Genomic DNA, 21,253 nt, shown 5'->3' on the forward strand with positions numbered 1-21,253 from the left:
GAGAAAGTTGAGTACGGGGGCCGCGTGAGATTACCCGAGCGGTCCATTCCGCCACCGGCGGCCGTGCTGTGCGGACTTGCGGAGCCGCTGTTGCGGTGTTTACATCGTCGCTGCGGGCGGCCGGCACTATGTGGTGAGTGCGCGCTTTCTGCGTTAGTCATAGTCCACGAGCACATTTCTAGAATGACATAATGGAACAAACAACGCGACGCGATACTTTGAAGTTGATTTTCGATCCGAACTACGCCCGACCGAAATCTTACGAAGTTGAGGCATTTATCGAAGAAACTTTTCAGATCAAAGTGGATGAATTGATTGGAGTCCACCTGCGATTGCCAGTCCGACTGTGTTCCTTAAGTTAACCAGATGGGCTACCCGCTGAATTTTATCAAACTTTTCGCGAACAGATAATTGCTAAATTGATACTCGTCTGCAATGAAATACTAAATGCGGACACTGACCTTCCGAAGGAATTCTGTGAAGGTACAGTGGTCTTAGTCCCCAAAACACCAGGAGGCAAAACCGTGGAGAATCTTCGACCCATAACACTTCTCAACAGTGATTAGATTAGATTAGATTAATACTAGTTCCATGGATCATGAATACGATATTTCGTAATGATGTGGAACGAGTCAAATTTTCCAATACATGACATAATTAAGTTAATTTAACAACATACTTAAGTTAATATAACAACTTTTTAAATTTTTATGTTATTATTTTATTTTTTTTATTTTTTATTTTTTAAATTTTTTTTAAATTTATATCTAAAGATTCCTCTATGGAGTAGAAGGAGTTGTCATTCAGAAATTCTTTTAATTTCTTTTTAAATACTTGTTGGTTATCTGTCAGACTTTTGATACTATTTGGTAAGTGACCAAAGACTTTAGTGCCAGTATATTTCACCCCTTTCTGTGCCAAAGTTAGATTTAGTCTTGAATAGTGAAGATCATCCTTTCTCCTAGTACTGTAGTTATGCACACTGCTATTACTTTTGAATTGGGTTTGGTTGTTAATAACAAATTTCACAAGAGAGTATATATACTGAGAAGCTACTGTGAATATCCATAGATCCTTAAATAAATGTCTGCAGGATGATCTTGGGTGGACTCCAGCTATTATTCTGATTACACGCTTTTGTGCAATAAATACGTTATTGCTCAGTGATGAATTACCCCAAAATATGATGCCATATGAAAGCAACGAGTGAAAATAGGCGTAGTAAGCTAATTTACTAAGATGTTTATCACCAAAATTTGCAATGACCGTTATTGCATAAATAGCTGAACTCAAACGTTTCAGCAGATCATCAATGTGTTTCTTCCAATTTAATCTCTCATCAATGGACACACCTAAAAATTTGGAATATTCTACCTTAGCTATATGCTTCTGATTAAGGTCTATATTTAATAGTGGCGTCATACCATTCACTGTACAGAACTGTATGTACTGTGTTTTATCAAAATTCAGTGAGAGTCCGTTTACAAGGAACCACTTAGTAATTTTCTGAAAGACAGTATTGACAATTTCATCAGTTAATTCTTGTTTGTCAGGTGTGATTACTATACTTGTATCATCAGCAAAGAGAACTAACTTTGCCTCTTCACGAATATAGAATGGCAAGTCATTAATATATATTAAGAACAACAAAGGACCCAAGACTGACCCTTGTGGAACCCCATTCTTGATAGTTCCCCAGTTTGAGGAATGTGCTGATCTTTGCATATTATGAGATTATGCAGATTATAAAATTTTCGCCCGTATCATGATGCAAAGGTTCAATTCAGTTATTCCTACAGTGACAGGATCTTACCAGACAAGTGTGGGAAATGATAGAACGATATTTCAGACCTTATGCGATTACAGAGACATTATAGCGATATCGGAAGCCTGCATCATTCGCTGTGCTCTGATATCGCTTGACTTTGAAAAAGCTTTTGATAAAGTTAACCATTAGTACCTGTTCCGGTGTATGACATCCATGCACTTCCCCCAGAAAATTATAGCCTCCGTGAAAAACATACTGACGAATAGCACGTCAAGAATCAGTGTCAACGGACAACTCAGTCACCCGACCAATATTCAGAGTTCGGTAAGACAAGGTTGCCCCATGTCCATGGCGCTTTTCGCGATTGCGCTTGAACCTCTCTTAGTATCCCTGACTCGGCAACTCCGTGGACTACATATACACGGACAGAAGATCGTGTGTCAAGCCTACGCGGACGTTGTAGGGGTACTTGTGACTGACGAAAGCGAGGTGGAACCAGTACTTGAAGTTGTGGCGACCTACGCACTGGCGTCAGGAGCTAACCGCAACCGCAATACATCTGGTATTATGAATCTTGGTCGGGGTATAGAGATCAGAGCCACTGGACGTATCAACAGTCTGGAAAAAATAAAATGCCTTGGAATAGAATATTCGAGTAATATCCGCCGCACGGCCGCTTTCAATTATAGAAAATTACTTGCCACATTACGGGCGAGCATAAAACAACACAGCTTGCGTAATTTAAACATAATACAAAAAGTGCAACTGGCCAATACATATATCACTTCCAAAGTCAACTATGTTGCTCAAGTGTTGCCTCTGCCACGCACCATAGCACACCAAATGCAAGCAGCGCTTGGTTATTTTGTCAGCAGAGGTCAGATATTTAAGGTTTCATATGATATCTTGACGCTACCGACACTCAATGGAGGGTTACATCTGACAGACATCTACCTTAAAGCGCAAGCGCTCTACGTTAGCAAAACTTATAAACAGTGGCAACGATCACCGCGGACCTTAGTGGCTCATCCCTTACGTGAAATCACCCCAGTCAGCAGAGATCCACCAATCGATGTGCATCACATGTCCCACGAGCTGTACCACTATAAACATTTTCTTGTGGAATACAGCTACGTACGCCATAGAATACCGGAGAAGGACATATATCAGGTTAAGGAGGTTTACAACACCTGCTGGAAGGAAAATTGCGCAATCGAATAGAAAATAAGTTTCGACATTATAACTGGAAAAACATATGGGACAACATATCTGACCCCATCTACCATCCAATGAGCGATCGACGTGGTACCTCGCAGTCAATAGAAAAATCCCCACCAACTCCAAGTTGCTCGCATACGTCTGGCACACACACACCAAACTATTCCAGCTGCAATGTCGTCGACAGTGAAGAACATCGTTTCGTCTGTGACGATGTGAAAAACGTGTGGAATCTCTTCAGGCAAAAACTAACACATGTGCTCCGCACGTCACCTATCACGATTATACCGACACACGTCCTTCTGCCTGATGACGTGCCACATATCCTAACACTCAAAGAAGGTCAGGCAACTGGCTCAAAGGTCTGACAATCCATTACATCTCAACGGCTATGACGAAGAGTGAAGCAGATTATTGGATGTACCTGATGACAGAATATCAAAAGCTCGAACGACAGAAGAAATACAAAGAAAATTACGCAAATTTCTTGAACCGAACATTGTCTTACCGACAGAGCTGAAGAACGATCAAACGACATTTTGTTCGATCTCAGGACTCCCTTTCTTAATGAAATTATCTATTAAGTTTCTCATTCATTTTACGCCAACAAGGTGGCTATTTCGTTTACCCTTTGCCCTCGTGTAGCAGCACTAATAGGCTGCTGACGCAAACATGAGACGCCAGAAGGCTGAAGTACGCCTGGCTCTCCTATAAAAATCGCGCCCGCACAATGATGGAAGAACGTAGCGAACCTATTTTCTTTCCACAACCCCAAAAGAAGGGATTTTGTTTACTTGTATACATTTACTTGGTCGGTCAACTAACTCCTATGGACCAAACATAGCACAGAAGCTAGCCGAGGAAGGCACAAATGGCGAGCGGAAGGACGGGCTGTAGGGGAGGAAGGAGGCCCGACATAAAAAAAAGAGCGGTCTTAGGCGCTACAGTCATGGAATGTGCGGCTGGTCCCGGCGGAGGTTCGAGTCCTCCCTCGGGCACGGGTGTGTGTTTTTGTCCTTAGGATAATTTAGATTAAGTAGTGTGTAAGCTGACGGTCTGATGACCTTAGCAGTTAACTTCTATAAGATTTCACACACTTTTTTTGAGTACGGGGGGTTGGGGGGGGGGGGGGATGTCATGTACCTGAAGTATCACTAAACCTAAAAGGTTTAGCAAATACTTGTTCGAAATAAAACTTCTAGCCAACAAAATATCCTATGAACGAATGCAAGATTACGTCTGCAGATAGAATGCTTTCCATTTTTCGAGGAGAGACTGTAGGTTTATCCTAGAAAGAATCCAAATACCTAATCCATGGGGCATGGAATTACGTTATCAACATTATCTGAAACTTTGTAAATATTATTTTCTAGATAACTGGCGACTTGTTTTTATAAGGGGGAAGGGGGCTACGAGGTAAAGGCTGGAGCTTTCTTCTGATGACCCTAGTGATACAATTACTGCGAAAATAAAAGTTAAATCATCTACACTCACGTACAAACGGAAACTTCCCCATAAGAGGCCTTGAAGGCTCAACTATACCCACCGACCGCCGTGTCATCCTGATCGCATAGGCACCACTGAATGCCGATTAGGAGGAAAATGTGATCAGCAAACCCCTACCCAGAACGTCAGTTTTCGTGACTGACACACTCAGGTACAAAAAGCCCGAAATCATAAGAGACTGTCGGCTTAGCATCCAATTTATCAGTAGCTCAGGAGTACGTCTTTCGTGATCAGATCAAGAACTACTTAATGATGTATTTCAACCGCGATAGATATGAATGGGGTATTTGGAGACAATATACTACGACATGCACATTAATTAAGAATACCAAAGAACATTGACAGACACGAAACAATGAACAATTCATTGGACCAAAGCCTTGGTGCTGTTGATTTCAGTATCTTAGATTTGAAAAAGGAGCAGAACAATTTCTCAAACAGTGCATTGGTGTGGTTCGACATCTACTGCACCAACGCTTCCTCCGACTAAGGGTGGGTTCATTACGAAAAATACCCTAATAGCAAACAGCCACATCTTGTCCTTGGTCTGCTGTAGTTTTCATTGCGTATTAATGGTATCTCACCGGAACCACATTGTCCTAACTATTATTTATCGTTTGGAAACGTTGATATTTAGTAATTTATTTTACTTTTTTTATTTTTCAGTATATTTCTTATAATGTAGATTGCGTTTAAAGTAACTTGTTCAGTTTACCTTGTTCCTTCACAAGCTTAGCTGGATTACTAAAATATTAAATCTCCAGATGTTTCGAGATAGATTCTGCTACCAATGTGGTCATTTAAGAAGACGAGAGCAAATATATACTCCGTTCGAGCATCTCGTAAGATGTGTACAGCCCTGTCAAGCGCACTTTGGCCACCTGTACAGTGCACGGCATCGGTTATATTCACAACAGAGTTCACACGCTGAAAGAGAAGTTGTAGATTCAGATTTTTCAACTGAGGAGGGAGAACCTTGCTATCCTAAGTAGGAAGATTGTAAGCTTGATCAGAGACTTTGGTCCTACCAAGTCTGATGATGAGCTTCTGACAGCAAGATGAATCTGTGGAACTCGTAGATGAAAGAGTGCAAGTATTGGAACAGAAACAGCGTCTCAAAGCATTTTCCTGCTTTTTATCCTCGTCAAAATCACCTACGCTTCTGACACGATCTGACTGTTCTGTTCTACTTGGTCAAATTAAATTTCAGTCCAAACTAGTGGCGCCTGTTCCTTGACAACACATCAAAGAGCCTCAGAGTTGTTTTAATTCGTAATCTCTTTTTATGCTTCATGTATTTTATTTTAACGAATAGTACAAAAGTGCTAGGTATTTGTTAGAATCCCGCAAATATTATCAATATGGCTGGTAACTAATAGTGGGAATTCTGCTTGGCCTCAAAAGTGGTTTTGCTGCATTTCTCTGGTTTCTTTGTTTTGGAAGGGAAGAGACTGACCAGCGAGAGATAAATTCTGCGTATGAAAGAATAATGTCAAGTGGGAACCACTGGTAGATGCACAGGAACTGTTAATGAAACCGTCACACATAATTTGGGCGTAATGAAGCAGTTTATTGGAGACCTGACCTAGGCGTCGGCGGCCTTCAAATACCTCCTTGGAGTCTTTCTCAAACTGACACAAAATTCAAAGCCGATGTTTTTGTGGCACAATAGATAAAGAAGTCCTTGCGATACAGGAAATTTCCAAGGACGCTGAGCGAGAAGGAGAAAGTTGTTGGAAATTACTTTGTCGCCGTAGTTTGGGCTATTATAAGGGCGAGAACTATGTGGAACTGTTCAAGGCTACAGTGAAGAACGTTGGCGTGGTGAGACGCACGATCTCTTCCAGGGTGCATGTTACTAATGCTCATGTAGAGAATGTGGCGTCGTTGTCGGAAGCGCAAAGTGAACCCTTGTAAAGGTGTACACAAATTTGAACATCGCTACCAGAGACAGTGTAATGAAAACGTATTGGTATACTACCTCTGGAGACAGATTCGGAAAGTGATTTAGAACAGAGCCCCAAGTCTCAAAAACTTGCTGACTTCTAACGTGCATATGGCCACGTTTCATTATTTATTTTGGTTAAATTTCATCTGTACGATGATTTTTGACACAGGCAAAAGAAATTTCCCAGCTTTCCCGATTGGAAGCGGGTAACTTTCAAAATATTACTGGATTATTCTTTAAACCAAAGTTTGAGATTAGTAATTCGTATTGTTTACTGTTCTCAGACGTAAGGAGCTACAATATAAAATTTACAACCCAAAGAAATAAATTCTGATACAAAGTCTTAACTTATTTCAATATCAATGTGGTGACAAAACGTAGTAGTACAATTTCGGAGGCGACATTTCAGTAAATATTTGTTCAATCAACATTTTTGTGAAGCTGATCAACCGATACTCCTTGATGATAATCCATCGCTCTAGCAGAAAGCAGTAAAGTAAAAAGCTGTGAGATATTTATGGAGGCATACAACGTATATGGAATAGACGGGAGGTGAAGTATGCATTTCAGTCAACAAAAATTTGTGTCTATTGATGTTGAAATTGAGCCTGACTGTGAATTCATCCGGATGCATGCAACAGGTCTTGGTAAACTCAGTTATCAGGTATTTGTGCCGGCCACCCGATTCCGCGGTGGCAGTTTAACAATCACTTAACTCTATACTTAGTAACGTAGTAATATCCAGATCACGCAATATCAGTTGGAGGCAAATTTACCCTACTGAGTATAGACCGAGACGTCTATGGATTAATTTCAGGTTGTTCAGACAGGTAGTCTCCTGAAGTGCTATTCAAAGCGTTTCGCGAAAATTGTATGAGCAGCCGGTTCGGCAGCGCTCGCGCAGTGAAAATGTTTTACACACTATAGCTACAAATATGTATTCTTATCGACAGTGTCGATATAGCTACAGGATGGTTTTACTCATCGTGGTTTAATAATAAAATTCGGAAAATGGTGATGAAGCAGTGACTGCTGCGCTCCCGTTTCAAAAAAGAACGCACAAATGTCGACAGGTAAAGGTTAGTAGAAATTGGTGCGCCTGTAAAACTTAGCAATAGCTTTTTCCGAGAGCCAGAGAAAATTCTTGTCCTACGTAAAATTGCTAAGCGGGTCGCTGCTTCCGTTCACCCATTCGTTAACCAGTTGCGTGTGGCAACAGAAAACCACTAAAGGAGCACTGAAGTTTAAGAAAAAAGTCAGTAACACAGAAGGATCGTACAAAAGTACAATCGTCTGCCCATCACAGAGACACCCGTACGGAGGTAATAGTAATAGGCGTACCCGGCGCCAGGACCAGATGGAATCCGACATCGGTTTTGCAGAGAGTGCTCCATGGCAGCGGCCCCTTACTCAGATTGCATTTATTGCAAATTTCTCGCCCAGCGTAAAGTTCCAACAGCATTTGACACTTGTACATGAAAAGCGTAAAATAACGGACGAGCAAAATTACAGACCAACATCCTTAAAAGTGGTTTGCGGTAGAATTTTGAAAAAATTCTCAGTTCGAACGTGATAATCTTTCCTTGAGACAGAAAAGCTCCTGTTCTCAATTTAGCACAGATTTAGGAAGAATCGATTGTACGAAACTCAACTTGCCCCTTTCCTCACATGATCTACGAATAATGGATACAGGGCAATAGGCAGGTTTCATATTCCTAGATTTCCGGAAAGCATTTGTCACGATATCCCCGATTATTAACAAAGATGCGAGCATACAGAAGAGGTTCCCAGACATGTGACAGGCTTAAAAACGAATTAAGTAACAAAGCCTAGTAAGATATCTTTGACAATGGGTGTTCATCAGAAACGAGGGTATCGTCAGGACTGCACCAGGGAAGTGTGATAGGACCGCTGTTAATTTCAGTGTACATAAAGATTCTGTTGAACAAGGTGAAGAGTACTCTGCAGCTGTTTGCTAATGATGCTGTGTTTTACGGAAGGGTAACGTCGTTGACTGAGGATACAAGATGACTTAGACAAAATTCTAATTGGTGACATGACAGACACCTTGGTCTTAACTTAGGGAAAAAAATTAATGTAGGTGAGTAGGCAAAATAATCACGTAGTTTTCGAATACAGCATTAGAAATCTATCAGTACTGCTTGACGCACGCACATCAAATGGTTAAAATGGCTCTGAGCACTATGGGACTTAACATCTGAGGTCATCAGACCCCTAGACTTAGAACTACTTAAATCTAACTATCCTAAGGTCATGACACACATCCATGCTCGAGGCAGGATTCGAACCTGCGACCGTAGCAGCGGCGCGGTTCGGGACTGAAGAGCCTAGAGCCGCTCGGCCACAACGGCCGGCGCACGCACATCGATTAAATATCTGGTTGTAACGTTGTAAAGCGATATGAAATGTAATAAGTACGTGTGGACAATAGCAGGTAAGACGAATGGTCGATTTCGGTTCATCGATAGAATTTTAGGAAAATGTGGTTCATCTGAAAAGGGCACGTCTATTAATTTGGGTCGAAGGGTGGGAAGGGGTCCAGCAAAATCCCACCAAATTCCGTTTGAATGTATGGGGGTGAGGTGTAATGGAAATCTCAAAACGTTTTAATTCATAGAAGTTACCTAGATATAGTGGATCAGATTTTGTTTTACAAATTTAATCCCTAAGCTAGACAATACTACAGTGACCACCAGTTTTTTTGGCCTCTTTGTAACGTATTGAATGGTTTACACTTGTGCATGCCCGGCTTTTCCCATTTTGAAACAAATGCTGTACAAGTGGCGGATTTCATTCGGGCGCCGCGCCACTAGAGATGAACGCGTGTCAGTGAGTCCGCGTGATATTCTGGAACGCATAAAAAGCCGGTTTTATTCTGTTCAACACGAATTTCTACATCTACGTCTTCATGAATACTCTGCAAATCACACTTCAATGCCTGGCAGAGGGTTCATCGAACCATCTTCACAATTCTCTATTGTTCCAATCTCGTATAGCGCTCGGAAAGAACGAACGCCTAAATCTTTCCGTGCGAGCTCTGATTTCACTTAGTTTATCATGGTGGTCGTTTCTCCCTGTGTATGTCTACGTTAACAAAATATTTGCTCGTTCAGAGGAGAAAGTTTGGAATTTCGTGAGAACATACCTCCGCAACGAAAAGCGCCTTTGTTTTAATTATGTCAATCCCAAATCCTGAATCATTTCAGTGACACTCTCTTCCCTATTTCGCGATAATACAAAAAGTGAACTTTTCAATGTATTCCGTCAGTCCTATCTAGTAAGGTTCCCACATCGCGCAGCAGGACGGATAAGCATAGTGTAGACAGTCTCTTTAGTACATCTGTTACATTTTCTAAATGTCCTGTCAATAAAATGCAGTCTGGTTATCCTTGCCAACAACAATTTCTATGTGCCCCTTCCAATTTAAGTTGTTCGTAACTGTAGTTCATAGGTATTTAGTTCAATTTACGGCCTTTATATTTTACTGATTTATCGTGTAACGGAAGTTCAACGGATTCTTTTTAGCACTCTTTTGGATGACCTCACACTTTTTGTTATTTAGGGTCAATAGTCAATTTTCGCACCCTACATTTGTATCACAACTTTTACAGTGCGTTTGTTAAAGAGCATGCCTACGAGATGAAACACACGTGCTAGCAAGATGATCGTTTGTGGGAGAAAGCAAAGCTAAACGTCACCAAGAAGAATTTTCATAAAATGGTTCAAATGGCTCTGAGCACTGTGGGACTTAACATCAGAGGTCATCAGTCCCCTAGAACTTTGAACTACTTAAACCTAACTAACTTAAGGACAGCACACACATCCATGCCTAAGGCAGGAATCGAACCTGCGACCGTAGCGGTCGCGCGGTTCCAGACTGAAGAGCCTTGAACCTTTCGGCCAAACCGGCCGGCAGAGTTCTCATAGAGATCGTTCAAATCAGGATATGGAAAAGCTACAGAATCATACAGATTAAAACAAGGTAAAAACAATGTTATTTCTCATCTGCAAAGTAGCTAAGGGATTAATAAGAGCTGATGTGTAGCGCAATATTACAACAAAATGTCAATATTTCAGGAATCCATAAAAATAGTTGATCCTGTTTTCGTGAAGCCTATTTGTAAGAATATTTCTGTCTGTTTTTCCATCCGAATACTAGTTGGGGCTGGTATGTTTAAGATAAAGTGCTTTTAATCACGCATTATAGGCAATGTTTATGTACTTTCTAAATAATACAGGTTTTGTTAAAGTGTTCTAATAAATGTTCCATTAAGTTTCGGATGTGCAGCGGCTGCACACCCGAAACTTTGGGAACTGTTCTAATCAACGTTTAAAACTAATATCAAAAATCTCATTTATAGGATTTTTACACAACTTTTGGGGTAAACGTCATATCATGGGGAGGGCACGTCCCACCACCTCTCACTAGATCTCATCAAGGGAACAGGGGGAGTCCAGGTTCATGAAAAAAACTTCACCCAACCAACGGACTTCTCCAAAGGAGTCCGCAAAGAGAACACTAGTGCAATCCATTCTTGAGTGCTGTACGAGTGTTTGTGATTCTCACCAGGTCGGACTAGAGAAATACATCAAAACAATCAGTTGCATGCTGCTAGATTTGTTACCGGTAGATTCAATCATCATGTGAGTGCTACAAAAATGTTTCAGGAACTCATATGAGGTTCCCTGGAGGAAAGACGACAATCGTTTCGCGTAACACTACCGAGAAAATCTAAAGAGCTGGAATTTAAAGCTGATTACACAGTGATTCTACCGCCGCCGACGTACGTTTCGTATAAGGACAGCGCAGATAAGAGATATTAGGGCTCGTTTTCCCATCGCTCTCTTTGATTGTGGAACAGGAAAGGAAAACGGCTAGCAGTGGTACAAGGAATCTTTCGCCGTGCAACATACGATGGCTGGACAAACAGTTACAGTACAGCAGAAATCACTCCGTTCCCTATAACAATAACTTATTTCTATCAGAGAAGGGGCTGAAACACTAGTTTCTTCATCAAAACAAAGCTAATCCCTCACTATTTTTCAGAGAGTAGCAACGCAAATCAAATGGACAGACCGTGAAGAAGGACGTACCTTAACGCTGGTTGGTTTGAAACACCTCTTGTGTGGACCTGCCTACAGCAGGGCGCGCCGACCTGCCCATATATACTGCCACACGTCCTGCTGGATGACCATCGTCACAGCAAGGGTATTACCCGTTTTTCTTATCATGCGTGCTAACGAGCTGTCGACCGACACTTTTCCTCTATGCAAATATCCGCAGTACGAAAAGCTATCTGAATACTGAAAGGAGCTTGCAGTTTTCTCGGAACGAATGCCTCGCTATATTTCAGAGCCTCACTGATACCTGATGTCCATGATTAATTTTTATAACGACTATACCCCCTTTACATACGATCCACTAAACGGTGATAGGAACTGGTTTCTGCGATATATCTGAGTGTACGGATATCATTTTTTTTTTAGGTTTCTCTTGTCTTCAGTGCCGACTTTAAGATTCTATGCAATTTTAATGGCTGCCTGTATTTTGCCTTAATGACTGTGTTCGTGCATATCAACTTCCGGTGTGAGTTAAAACACGTTTTTTATTCTTACGATTCAAAAAATTATCCAATCGCGTCTGTATATTTAAAAATTTAATACAGCTAACAACAGACGCTAATCTTTCAGACCAAATGCTCTTTGAGGAGAGCACACGCACGATCACATTTGTAATACGCAGGAGACGTCAGAGTAAGAGCAGAGTAATGGAAACAGTTTTCAGGATCTCGCCTCCAGCCACTCCTGAATAGAGTTTAATATAGTTTCTGATTTCATTTTGCAATCATAGCATTTGCTTTAGTTGTGCAGCAATCTATCTCTGACACTTCAAAAATTACTCGGGAAATCTGTTGTTCCAAATGTAAAATGCTGTTGCATGGTACAGCATTGTCATGAACCTTGGAAAAAATATGCTACCCAAATTCAATAGTTTATGTGTTGCGTTATTAATATGATACATACCATAGGTGAAGTGATAAGGTTAGGAATGGGAAGGTTCTCTGCAGAATGTGGGAGGAAAGGAATATATGGATAACATTGACAAAGAAATGGGACGGATGACGTCTGTTAAGACAGCAGGGAATAACTTCCATTGCAGCAGAGGGAGCTGTAGAGAGAAAAAACTGTATAGGAATATACAGATTGGAATATATCCAGAAAATAACTGAGGTCTTAGAATTGCAAGTGCTTCTCCGAGATGTAAAGCTTGGCACGGGAGAGGAATTCGTTCGGAACAGACGCTGTTGTCAACTTCCACAAGTTTCCATTTCAGATACAGGGAAAATTGTTAAAACATACCACGTGTTTCATATGGGACTGTAGGCTTTCCCGAAGTATACTGCTGATGAAATCTTCTCGGGCTTCCACCTGTATAGCTGCTTCGAAAATCCGCGAAGTTTCGATGAGTGTCATTTGCTAGAAGATGATGAGAATGACATCGAAACGTCGCGGATTTTGGACGCAGCTACCCACATGGAAGCCTGACAAGATTTCATCAGCATACCACGTGTTTCATTGTAAAGAGGTCTTTCGTTCCAAGAGACATGATAGTGCACGACTGACGAACTGCAGATTAAAATGTAATACATATTGTGATAATTTTTAAAAATACGCAGAATTTTACTCACCATAAGACTCTGAACAATTAATAGTGTTAGCTATAATATTTTGTACATCGCTGAGCTATGCACATACGTATTTTTTACAAAATCTGCACAGAACCCACCTTGTTTCTCACAACATAGAAAACAATAGAAAATACTGGAAACTGCTTATGGTGGTCTCCAGTGCTTCATGTGATTCTCCAGCTGGTCACTAGACTTAAATGTTCACCAGGAAACAACATGTGTTCCTATCTCACTATACTTCCACATACAGAACATAAACATAAACCCTAAAAAAAGTAATTGAAAATCAGCGTATAGGACTCTACAGTTAATGTATCTAAGAGTAAAAATGAATCACTGACGACAGCGAGTTATCCCTGAAACTATTTTCTGAATAATAATGACAATTTTTGCATCGAAATGAACACAAATCTTCCATAACTTATCAATTGGAGGTTCTCATACGTTAGTCACTGTAGTTTTATTGAGTACATTGTTATCGTTATGACTGCAATTTTATTTTAAAATCAGTTATTGTCTCCTGTCTGTAAGGAAGCTCAAGAATTTTAAGATAGATTGTCTGAAGAATGGCCCTATTAAACCAAACCTTTGAATACCGACTCTAAGTTTAATCACATTGGCATGTATAAATCCCACATCGAAGGAAACTCTACAGGTGTTAAAAAGAACATCTGTAGTGTTGTATTTAGTCTGAAAACGAAAAATGACATTATTGATGTATCAAACAAAAGTTTAAATAACACATATCAAGTTTATTTGATGAGTCCTTGTGAAATGACTAAGGGGCCATTTTGAATCCATTCCGCTGCAGTGCATAGTACTGACGGAAAAATGTCGCAACACCAAGAAGAAGTTGTGCGACATAAACGTACGTTGGTAGGCGTGTTTTTCTCAGGATCGGTTTATAAACGCTGTAACGTTCGTGATGGTTAGTTACTTTTGAGACTGGATGTTGTGAGTTGATGTTAGTCAGGAATATCTCTAAGGTGACGAAGGTGCCATAATCAACACCTCACAGAGTTTGAACGAGGTCGTGTTATAGGGCTACGAGAAACTCACAGTTCCTCCTGTGATATTGCAGAAATAGTTGGCAGGAATGTAGCCGTTGTACTCGATTGCAAGAAGCAGTGGTCACGAGAATATACGGTCATACGAAGGCAAGAAGACCAGGCTCCACATGGCCACGTGACTCTACACCGAAAAGGAAGACTATCGGGTCCGCATCTCGTGGTCGTGCGGTAGCGTTCTCGCTTCCCACGCCCGGGTTCCCGGGTTCGATTCCTGGCGGGGTCAGGGATATTCTGTGCCTCGTGATGGCTGGGTGTTGTGTGCTGTCCTTAGGTTAGTTAGGTTTCATTAGTTCTAAGTTCTAGGGGACTGATGACCATATATGTTAAGTCCCATAGTGCTCAGAGCCATTTGAACCATTTTGAAGACTATCGGGTTCGGCGTATGGCTCTGGTGCTTCGCACTGGATCTGCCACAGTAAACTGAGCAGCAGTTGGCAGCACAGTGATGCAACGAAACGTTATAAATAGGTTACTTCAGGGACTGCTCTGAGCCAGACGCCCTGTAGCGTGCATTCCACCGTCTCCAAACCACATCCATTTGCGTCTTCAGTGGTGTCAAGCGAGAGCTCATTTGGGGGGGGGGGGCAGGGTGGAAGACTGTTGTGTTTTCTGATGAAAGCTGGTTTTCCTTCGGTGCCACTATTGACTGTGTAATGGTTCGAAGGAGGCAGTTAAGGTCCTGCAACCAACCTGTCTGCGTGCTAGACTCACAGGACTTGGTTAGGTTAGGTTAGGTTAGGTTAGGTTAGGTTAGGTTAGGTTAATCTGTCATGGTGTGGGTTGCGAATTCGTATGACATCAGGAACCATTTCGTGGTTATCCCGCGCACTCTGACTGTGAATTTGTACGTCAGTCTGGTGATTCGATATGTTGTGCTGCCATTCTGGAACATCTTAACAGGGAGTGTTTTTCAGCAGGATAATGCTCGCCCACTTACCGCTGTTGTGGCCCAATATGCCGTACAGAGTGTCGACATATGGGCTTAGCCTACTTAATTAATAGATATGTCTCCAATCGACCACATATGGGACATCATCAGACGATAACTCCAGCATCATCCACAACCAGCAGTGATACTGCTGTCCGACCTAGCACAACATGCACGGAACTTCATCTCACGAACTGATTTCTGACACCGGTACCACACAACGCGTGCATGCAACCATTCCTTGTTCTGGTGGTTACACCGGTTATTAATGTAATAGCATTTCAAATCGGCAGTGGCTTGTCTCTTGGTTTCGTTAACTTGTGATATTGGGATGTTATATATTTGAATATGTTATCTAAACAAATATAATTGCCAAATTTCATTACACTAAATTAATAATTTTTTGATGTTGACATGCTTTTTCCGTCTGTGTATTTTGTACCGCACGTGGATTTGAAACCGAAATTTCTGCCTCTTGGGAGCAATTGCTGTAACCGTTATTAAATTTATATATGTTGGTAGAAGTATATTCGTCAACCCACGTACGTTGTGAGCATGTACCGTGTGGCAAGCATATTAGCAGCAATCAACGTGCATACGAATAAAAACTACACCCACCATACACAACGAAATGAATACCCCATACAAATCTCCTGCCCCTCTCATTGCCGATCACCTCTCGCAAATCCAATGCACACCTCCGCGCAATTTCAATACTGAAAAAGGAAATGTGCGACTCTAACGTTCTGTATTTTAATTAGATTTGTTACATAACGTTTTTTATCCAAGAGCCCGATATCAATACGGGTGCAACGCATATTCATGGATTCACTGTATTATATTATGTAAGTGTTATTTTGTTTGCGTTTGACGGAAGATTCCTTTGGTTTCCATACCCTCGAACTCCACCGACAAGCCCACCCACAATAGTGGAACGACTTCCGTGCAGATGAAGGATTTGTTTTCTAAATAATCGTATGGATGACCAAGTGTTAAATGACTGACTGACAGACAGTAAAGAGAGGATTGAGAGCCGATGATTTTTGTATACATCGGAAGTCAAAGTAATTCTATACTCAGGGAATGAAGGTAGGGAAGCAGACACATTCACCTGCATCGCCGCTCTTGGCAAAGTTCTAGTGATGATGGTTCGCAATTGCCTACGTTTGATCTCTTATGGAATGTCAAGTTTGCATGTGTGTCGTGTAGATGACTGTGTTGAGAGCTTGTACAATGCAGAGTTGGATATTTTAGATGTCGGCGGTCATTCCTCTTGCCAGTTAGAGGACATCCACTTTCTAAGTCGGGGTATCATGCCTGCGAGAGAGAACTTGTAATCTTTACTAGCTTTATGCAGAGATGCCTTCCTTGCTACGGCATCTACCTCTTCATTTCCAAGTATCCTAGAGTGACCTCTCATCCATACCATTTAAAACCTGCGACAGTTCCTCAGCACCCAAAACATAACGTCGAAAGTTGCTGCAACTGTTAGGTTGGTAAAATAATTATGATGGTTTCTGATCAGTTGTAGCGCTGACATACCATCAGAGATGATGACTATTGTGCCTGCTGTGATTGTCTACACGAATAGTAGGTCTCCAAATGCCTGCGAGAGAGAACTTGTAATCTTTACTAGCTTTATGCAGAGATGCCTTCCTTGCTACGGCATCTACCTCTTCATTTCCAAGTATCCTAGAGTGACCTCTCATCCATACCATTTAAAACCTGCGACAGTTCCTCAGCACCCAAAACATAACGTCGAAAGTTGCTGCAACTGTTAGGTTGGTAAAATAATTATGATGGTTTCTGATCAGTTGTAGCGCTGACATACCATCAGAGATGATGACTATTGTGCCTGCTGTGATTGTCTACACGAATAGTAGGTCTCCAAAAATGTCAAACAGCTCGGCAGATATAACAGTGAAGTATGGACCCAGGTTGTGTAGCCCTTGTTGTTATTTCGGGGTACCGAATAAGCATTACTAGCGCCTTCACTAGATTTAGACCCATCTGTGTACACCAAGCACACATCGTCGTAGTGAGATAGAAATTCCAGTCCCGTTGCATTAGTGCGTCCAGGTTTTGAAACGTTAAACTGATCCTGGCGTCAGTCTGCCGAATAGTCGTTTCGTACGGACTGCTGTAATGCGGTATAAGAAAAATTTCCACACATAGTGCCTTAGTGCCTGCATCTCCCCATATTCTTCGAGACTGAGCCGCAGGAGCAATTTCTTACAGATGAATGTCGGTCACAGCATTAAGGGTAGTTCATTCGCTTCAAACAGTAACAAAACTGTTAAGGTTGACATGAACGCCTCAATAACCATACGCAAGGCTTTGTACTGCATAGTGTCGATTCTATGGTGCGTTCTGACTGATGCTGATACGTAGCATTGGTGCTCATAATTCATGTGTGACCTTGCTAGGGACCGGTGGAAAGTCATCGCTTCCCCACCATACTATTGTCGTAGCTACGATGACATTGCAGACTTTTTCACACCTAGTAATTATGTCTCCGTTAGGAGGACACCATCTTGGTTTATTGTCGATAATCATTCAACGATATTGAGTTGTTTTCGAAACCCGAAAAGTATGTCGTCCCAGTGGCAATGTATGGAGAAGTGAAAAACAACGGCGAGTAGAAATCATGAGAATAGACTTGCTGCCAAAGATTTTGCAGCCACTTTCTGTACACCACTCAGGCAGACGGCAGACGTACGACTGCTGTGTGCATTTTCTGCCTACTGGACTGCAGAGTATTGTCTTCGAAATACATGCATACGTCGTCAGCGTACTGCAATATTTGGATGTCACTGGTAAAGGGGTTATGAAGGCCTACAACAAAGAGATTGAAGAATGAGGGAATTCTCTGCAAGTTTCTTTGGGTCCAAGTGTAGTTCCGTGGAGCAAAATTACTGTGCTTTTATTGCTTAGAATATTTACAGAGTTCCACATGAGTAAATTTGGAATCTCGAGGGCCACCAGATTTTTACACAAGACTGACGAAACGACGTTTACTTGTGCTTTAGTGAAGATTATGAACGCAGTTATCAAACGATTAATCCGAGAGAAATTTACATGTACACTCCTGGAAATTGAAATAAGAACACCGTGAATTCATTGTCCCAGGAAGGGGAAACTTTAGTGACACATTCCTGGGGTCAGATACATCACATGATCACACTGACAGAACCACAGGCACATAGACACAGGCAACAGAGCATGCACTATTTCGGCACTAGTACAGTGTATATCCACCTTTCGCAGCAATGCAGGCTGCTATTCTTCCATGGAGACGATCGTAGAGATGCTGGATGTAGTCTTGTGGAACGGCTTGCCATGCCATTTCCACCTGGCGCCTCAGTTGGACCAGCGTTCGTGCTGGACGTGCAGACCGCGTGAGACGACGCTTCATCCAGTCCCAAACATGCTCAATGGGGGACAGATCCGGAGATCTTGCTGGCCAGGGTAGTTGACTTACACCTTCTAGAGCACGTTGGGTGGCACGGGATACATGCGAACGTGCATTGTCCTGTTGGAACAGCAAGTTCCCTTGCCGGTCTAGGAATGGTAGAACGATGGGTTCGATGACGGTTTGGATGTACCGTGCATTATTCAGTGTCCCCTCGACGATCACCAGTGGTGTACGGCCAGTGTAGGAGATCGCTCCCCACACCATGATGCCGGGTGTTGGCCCTGTGTGCCTCGGTCGTATGCAGTCCTGATTGTGGCGCTCACCTGCACGGCGCAAAACACGCATACGACCATCATTGGCACCAAGGCAGAAGCGACTCTCATCGCTGAAGACGACACGTCTCCATTCGTCCCTCCATTCACGCCTGTCGCGACACCACTGGAGGCGGGCTGCACGATGTTGGGGCGTGAGCGGAAGACGGCCTAACGGTGTGCGGGACCGTAGCCCAGCTTCATGGAGACGGTTGCGAATGGTCCTCGCCGATACCCCAGGAGCAACAGTGTCTCTAATTTGCTGGGAAGTGGCGGTGCGGTCCCCTACGGCACTGCGTAGGATCCTACGGTCTTGGCGTGCATCCGTGCGTCGCTGCGGTCCTGTCCCAGGTCGACGGGCACGTGCACCTTCCGCCGACCACTGGCGACAACATCGATGTACTGTGGAGACCTCACGCCCCACGTGTTGAGCAATTCGGCGGTACGTCCACCCGGCCTCCCGCATGCCCACTATACACCCTCGCTCAAAGTCCGTCAACTGCACATACGGTTCACGTCCACGCTGTCGCGGCATGCTACCAGTGTTAAAGACTGCGATGGAGCTCCGTATGCCACGGCAAACTGGCTGACAGTGACGGCGGCGGTGCACAAATGCTGCGCAGCTAGCGCCATTCGACGGCCATCACCGCGGTTCCTGGTGTGTCCTCTGTGCCGTGCGTGTAATCATTGGTTGTACAGCCCTCTCGCAGTGTCCGGAGCAAGTATGGTGGGTCTGACACACCGGTGTCAATGTGTTCTTTTTTCCATTTCCAGGAGTGTATTTCAGTCACTAAACGTAAAAAGATTTCAGTTGTTCGTTTTCCTTTTCGAAACCCTAGTTGTTTTTCCGGTGGTATTTTCTTGTTTTCGCACCGCTATTCTGAGCACCGTTTTATGATACCTGTCATTACCTTCGTCAAACACGGCATCGGGAGTTGAGTTATCACTGTGAAGCAAACGGAAATGAAGCGAAGTCTCCTGAGACTGCGTTATCATGATCTGACAATAGCTTGAAAGGGGCCTCATTCTGGAAGTTTATATGCTTGGCTGGTCGCATCTTGCAATATCCAGATATGTGGAGCATTGTGATGTGAGAGCGTGTGAAATTTTAGGCTTAGCACCCGTAATATGTAATTCCAAGATTCTTTCATCTGAGGGCAGAAGTTGCAGCATTATGCGTATGACGTAATGTGTTGTGAGGTATCAGTGGTAGAAGGTGCTTGTCTGCAGAAATGTCACTAGAATTGTGGGCTATCAATGTAACTGGCTGATACGTTCGGAGGATGCGCGCCAAAATGCTGACTTTTCTACACTATTATTTTAATAACAGAGCATTACATTTACTCCAAATTCTGGAATAAGTACCTGTAAATAACAAGCTATCACCTACATATTTTGAAAGTAGGAATTAAACGGTAAACTAAAAACAATAGCTAAATAAAAAGGCAGACGAAGCTCTTCGGCTGTCTTCGGGGATCCGCCTAGCTCGGGCTGCCAAGTGAAGTACCGTCGCTGCCTAATCAGATTGGCGTAGATAGTAGTGGTGGATAGACGTGTTGTCGAATGCGAACAGTTATATTTCAGATTTATGCAAAATCAGTAAAGTGCTAATGAGATCGGAACGAGCACTCATTGGAGACAGACATATTGGCTTTGTAAGTAGTGGGTAACGCCACGTAGCGCTCTTATGTAAATAGGCTGTGTAGATTTTCATCAAGTATTTCGCAGCTGCACTTGCAATTAACTAGATATTATTTTCATTGCTATGTTAATGTGTTTTCTTATTTTTGATCTTCAAATTGTGCTTTTATTGTTATCGTGTGAAATACATGATAATTATGGCGTGTGAAAAACGTAACCCTAGGTTCCAGAGTAAACTGAGAAATGGTAGTGAGGATGAGCGCAGCTTATCAGCACCACCGTGTAATGAATTAACAGACATTTGAAGTAGTAATTTAGTAATTGTGCATAGGGAAGAGGAGTGGGCGGCCAATCATGGTGTAGACAGTGAAACAGTTAGTTAACAGGGAAGTATTATCGGTCGGCAGCAGCTCGCCTCAGGAATCGGAAATGACGGGACACAATCTTGCAAATACTGTACATTCAGGTTTTGCGGCCTGACCGTTTTCTCAAATAAGTCAAGACACATTTTCTGCTTTTCAAAATGCGAATATTGCCAGTTCAAATGCACTGCCGAATAGCGCTGAGAAACATGATTCAGACAAAAGTGCATTGTTATTACAGTTAATGCAACAAATGGGGCAAAGGCTTCAAAAGTAGACACAACGCTTGAACCAAATCAGAAACAAATGGGACAAAAGCTTCAAAAGTTAGACACAATTGAACAAAATCTTCAAAAGTTAGAAAGAATGGAACAAA

The 21,253-nt window shown here is 42.4% G+C and overlaps 1 protein-coding gene across 1 annotated transcript in view; it reads right to left on the bottom strand.

The window, feature by feature from the left end:
* LOC126188118 (glucose dehydrogenase [FAD, quinone]-like) overlaps positions 1–11,618 on the bottom strand; it is a 58,604-nt gene extending 46,986 nt beyond the window's left edge. The window contains exon 1 of the mRNA XM_049929590.1: positions 11,556–11,618. The gene's annotated coding sequence lies outside the window, so the exon portion shown is untranslated. The remainder of the gene's footprint in view (positions 1–11,555) is intronic.
* Positions 11,619–21,253: the final 9,635 nt, after the last annotated feature.

The sequence above is a fragment of the Schistocerca cancellata genome, chromosome 5 (genome assembly GCF_023864275.1).
Source record: "Schistocerca cancellata isolate TAMUIC-IGC-003103 chromosome 5, iqSchCanc2.1, whole genome shotgun sequence".
Taxonomy (NCBI): Eukaryota; Metazoa; Arthropoda; class Insecta; order Orthoptera; family Acrididae; genus Schistocerca; species Schistocerca cancellata.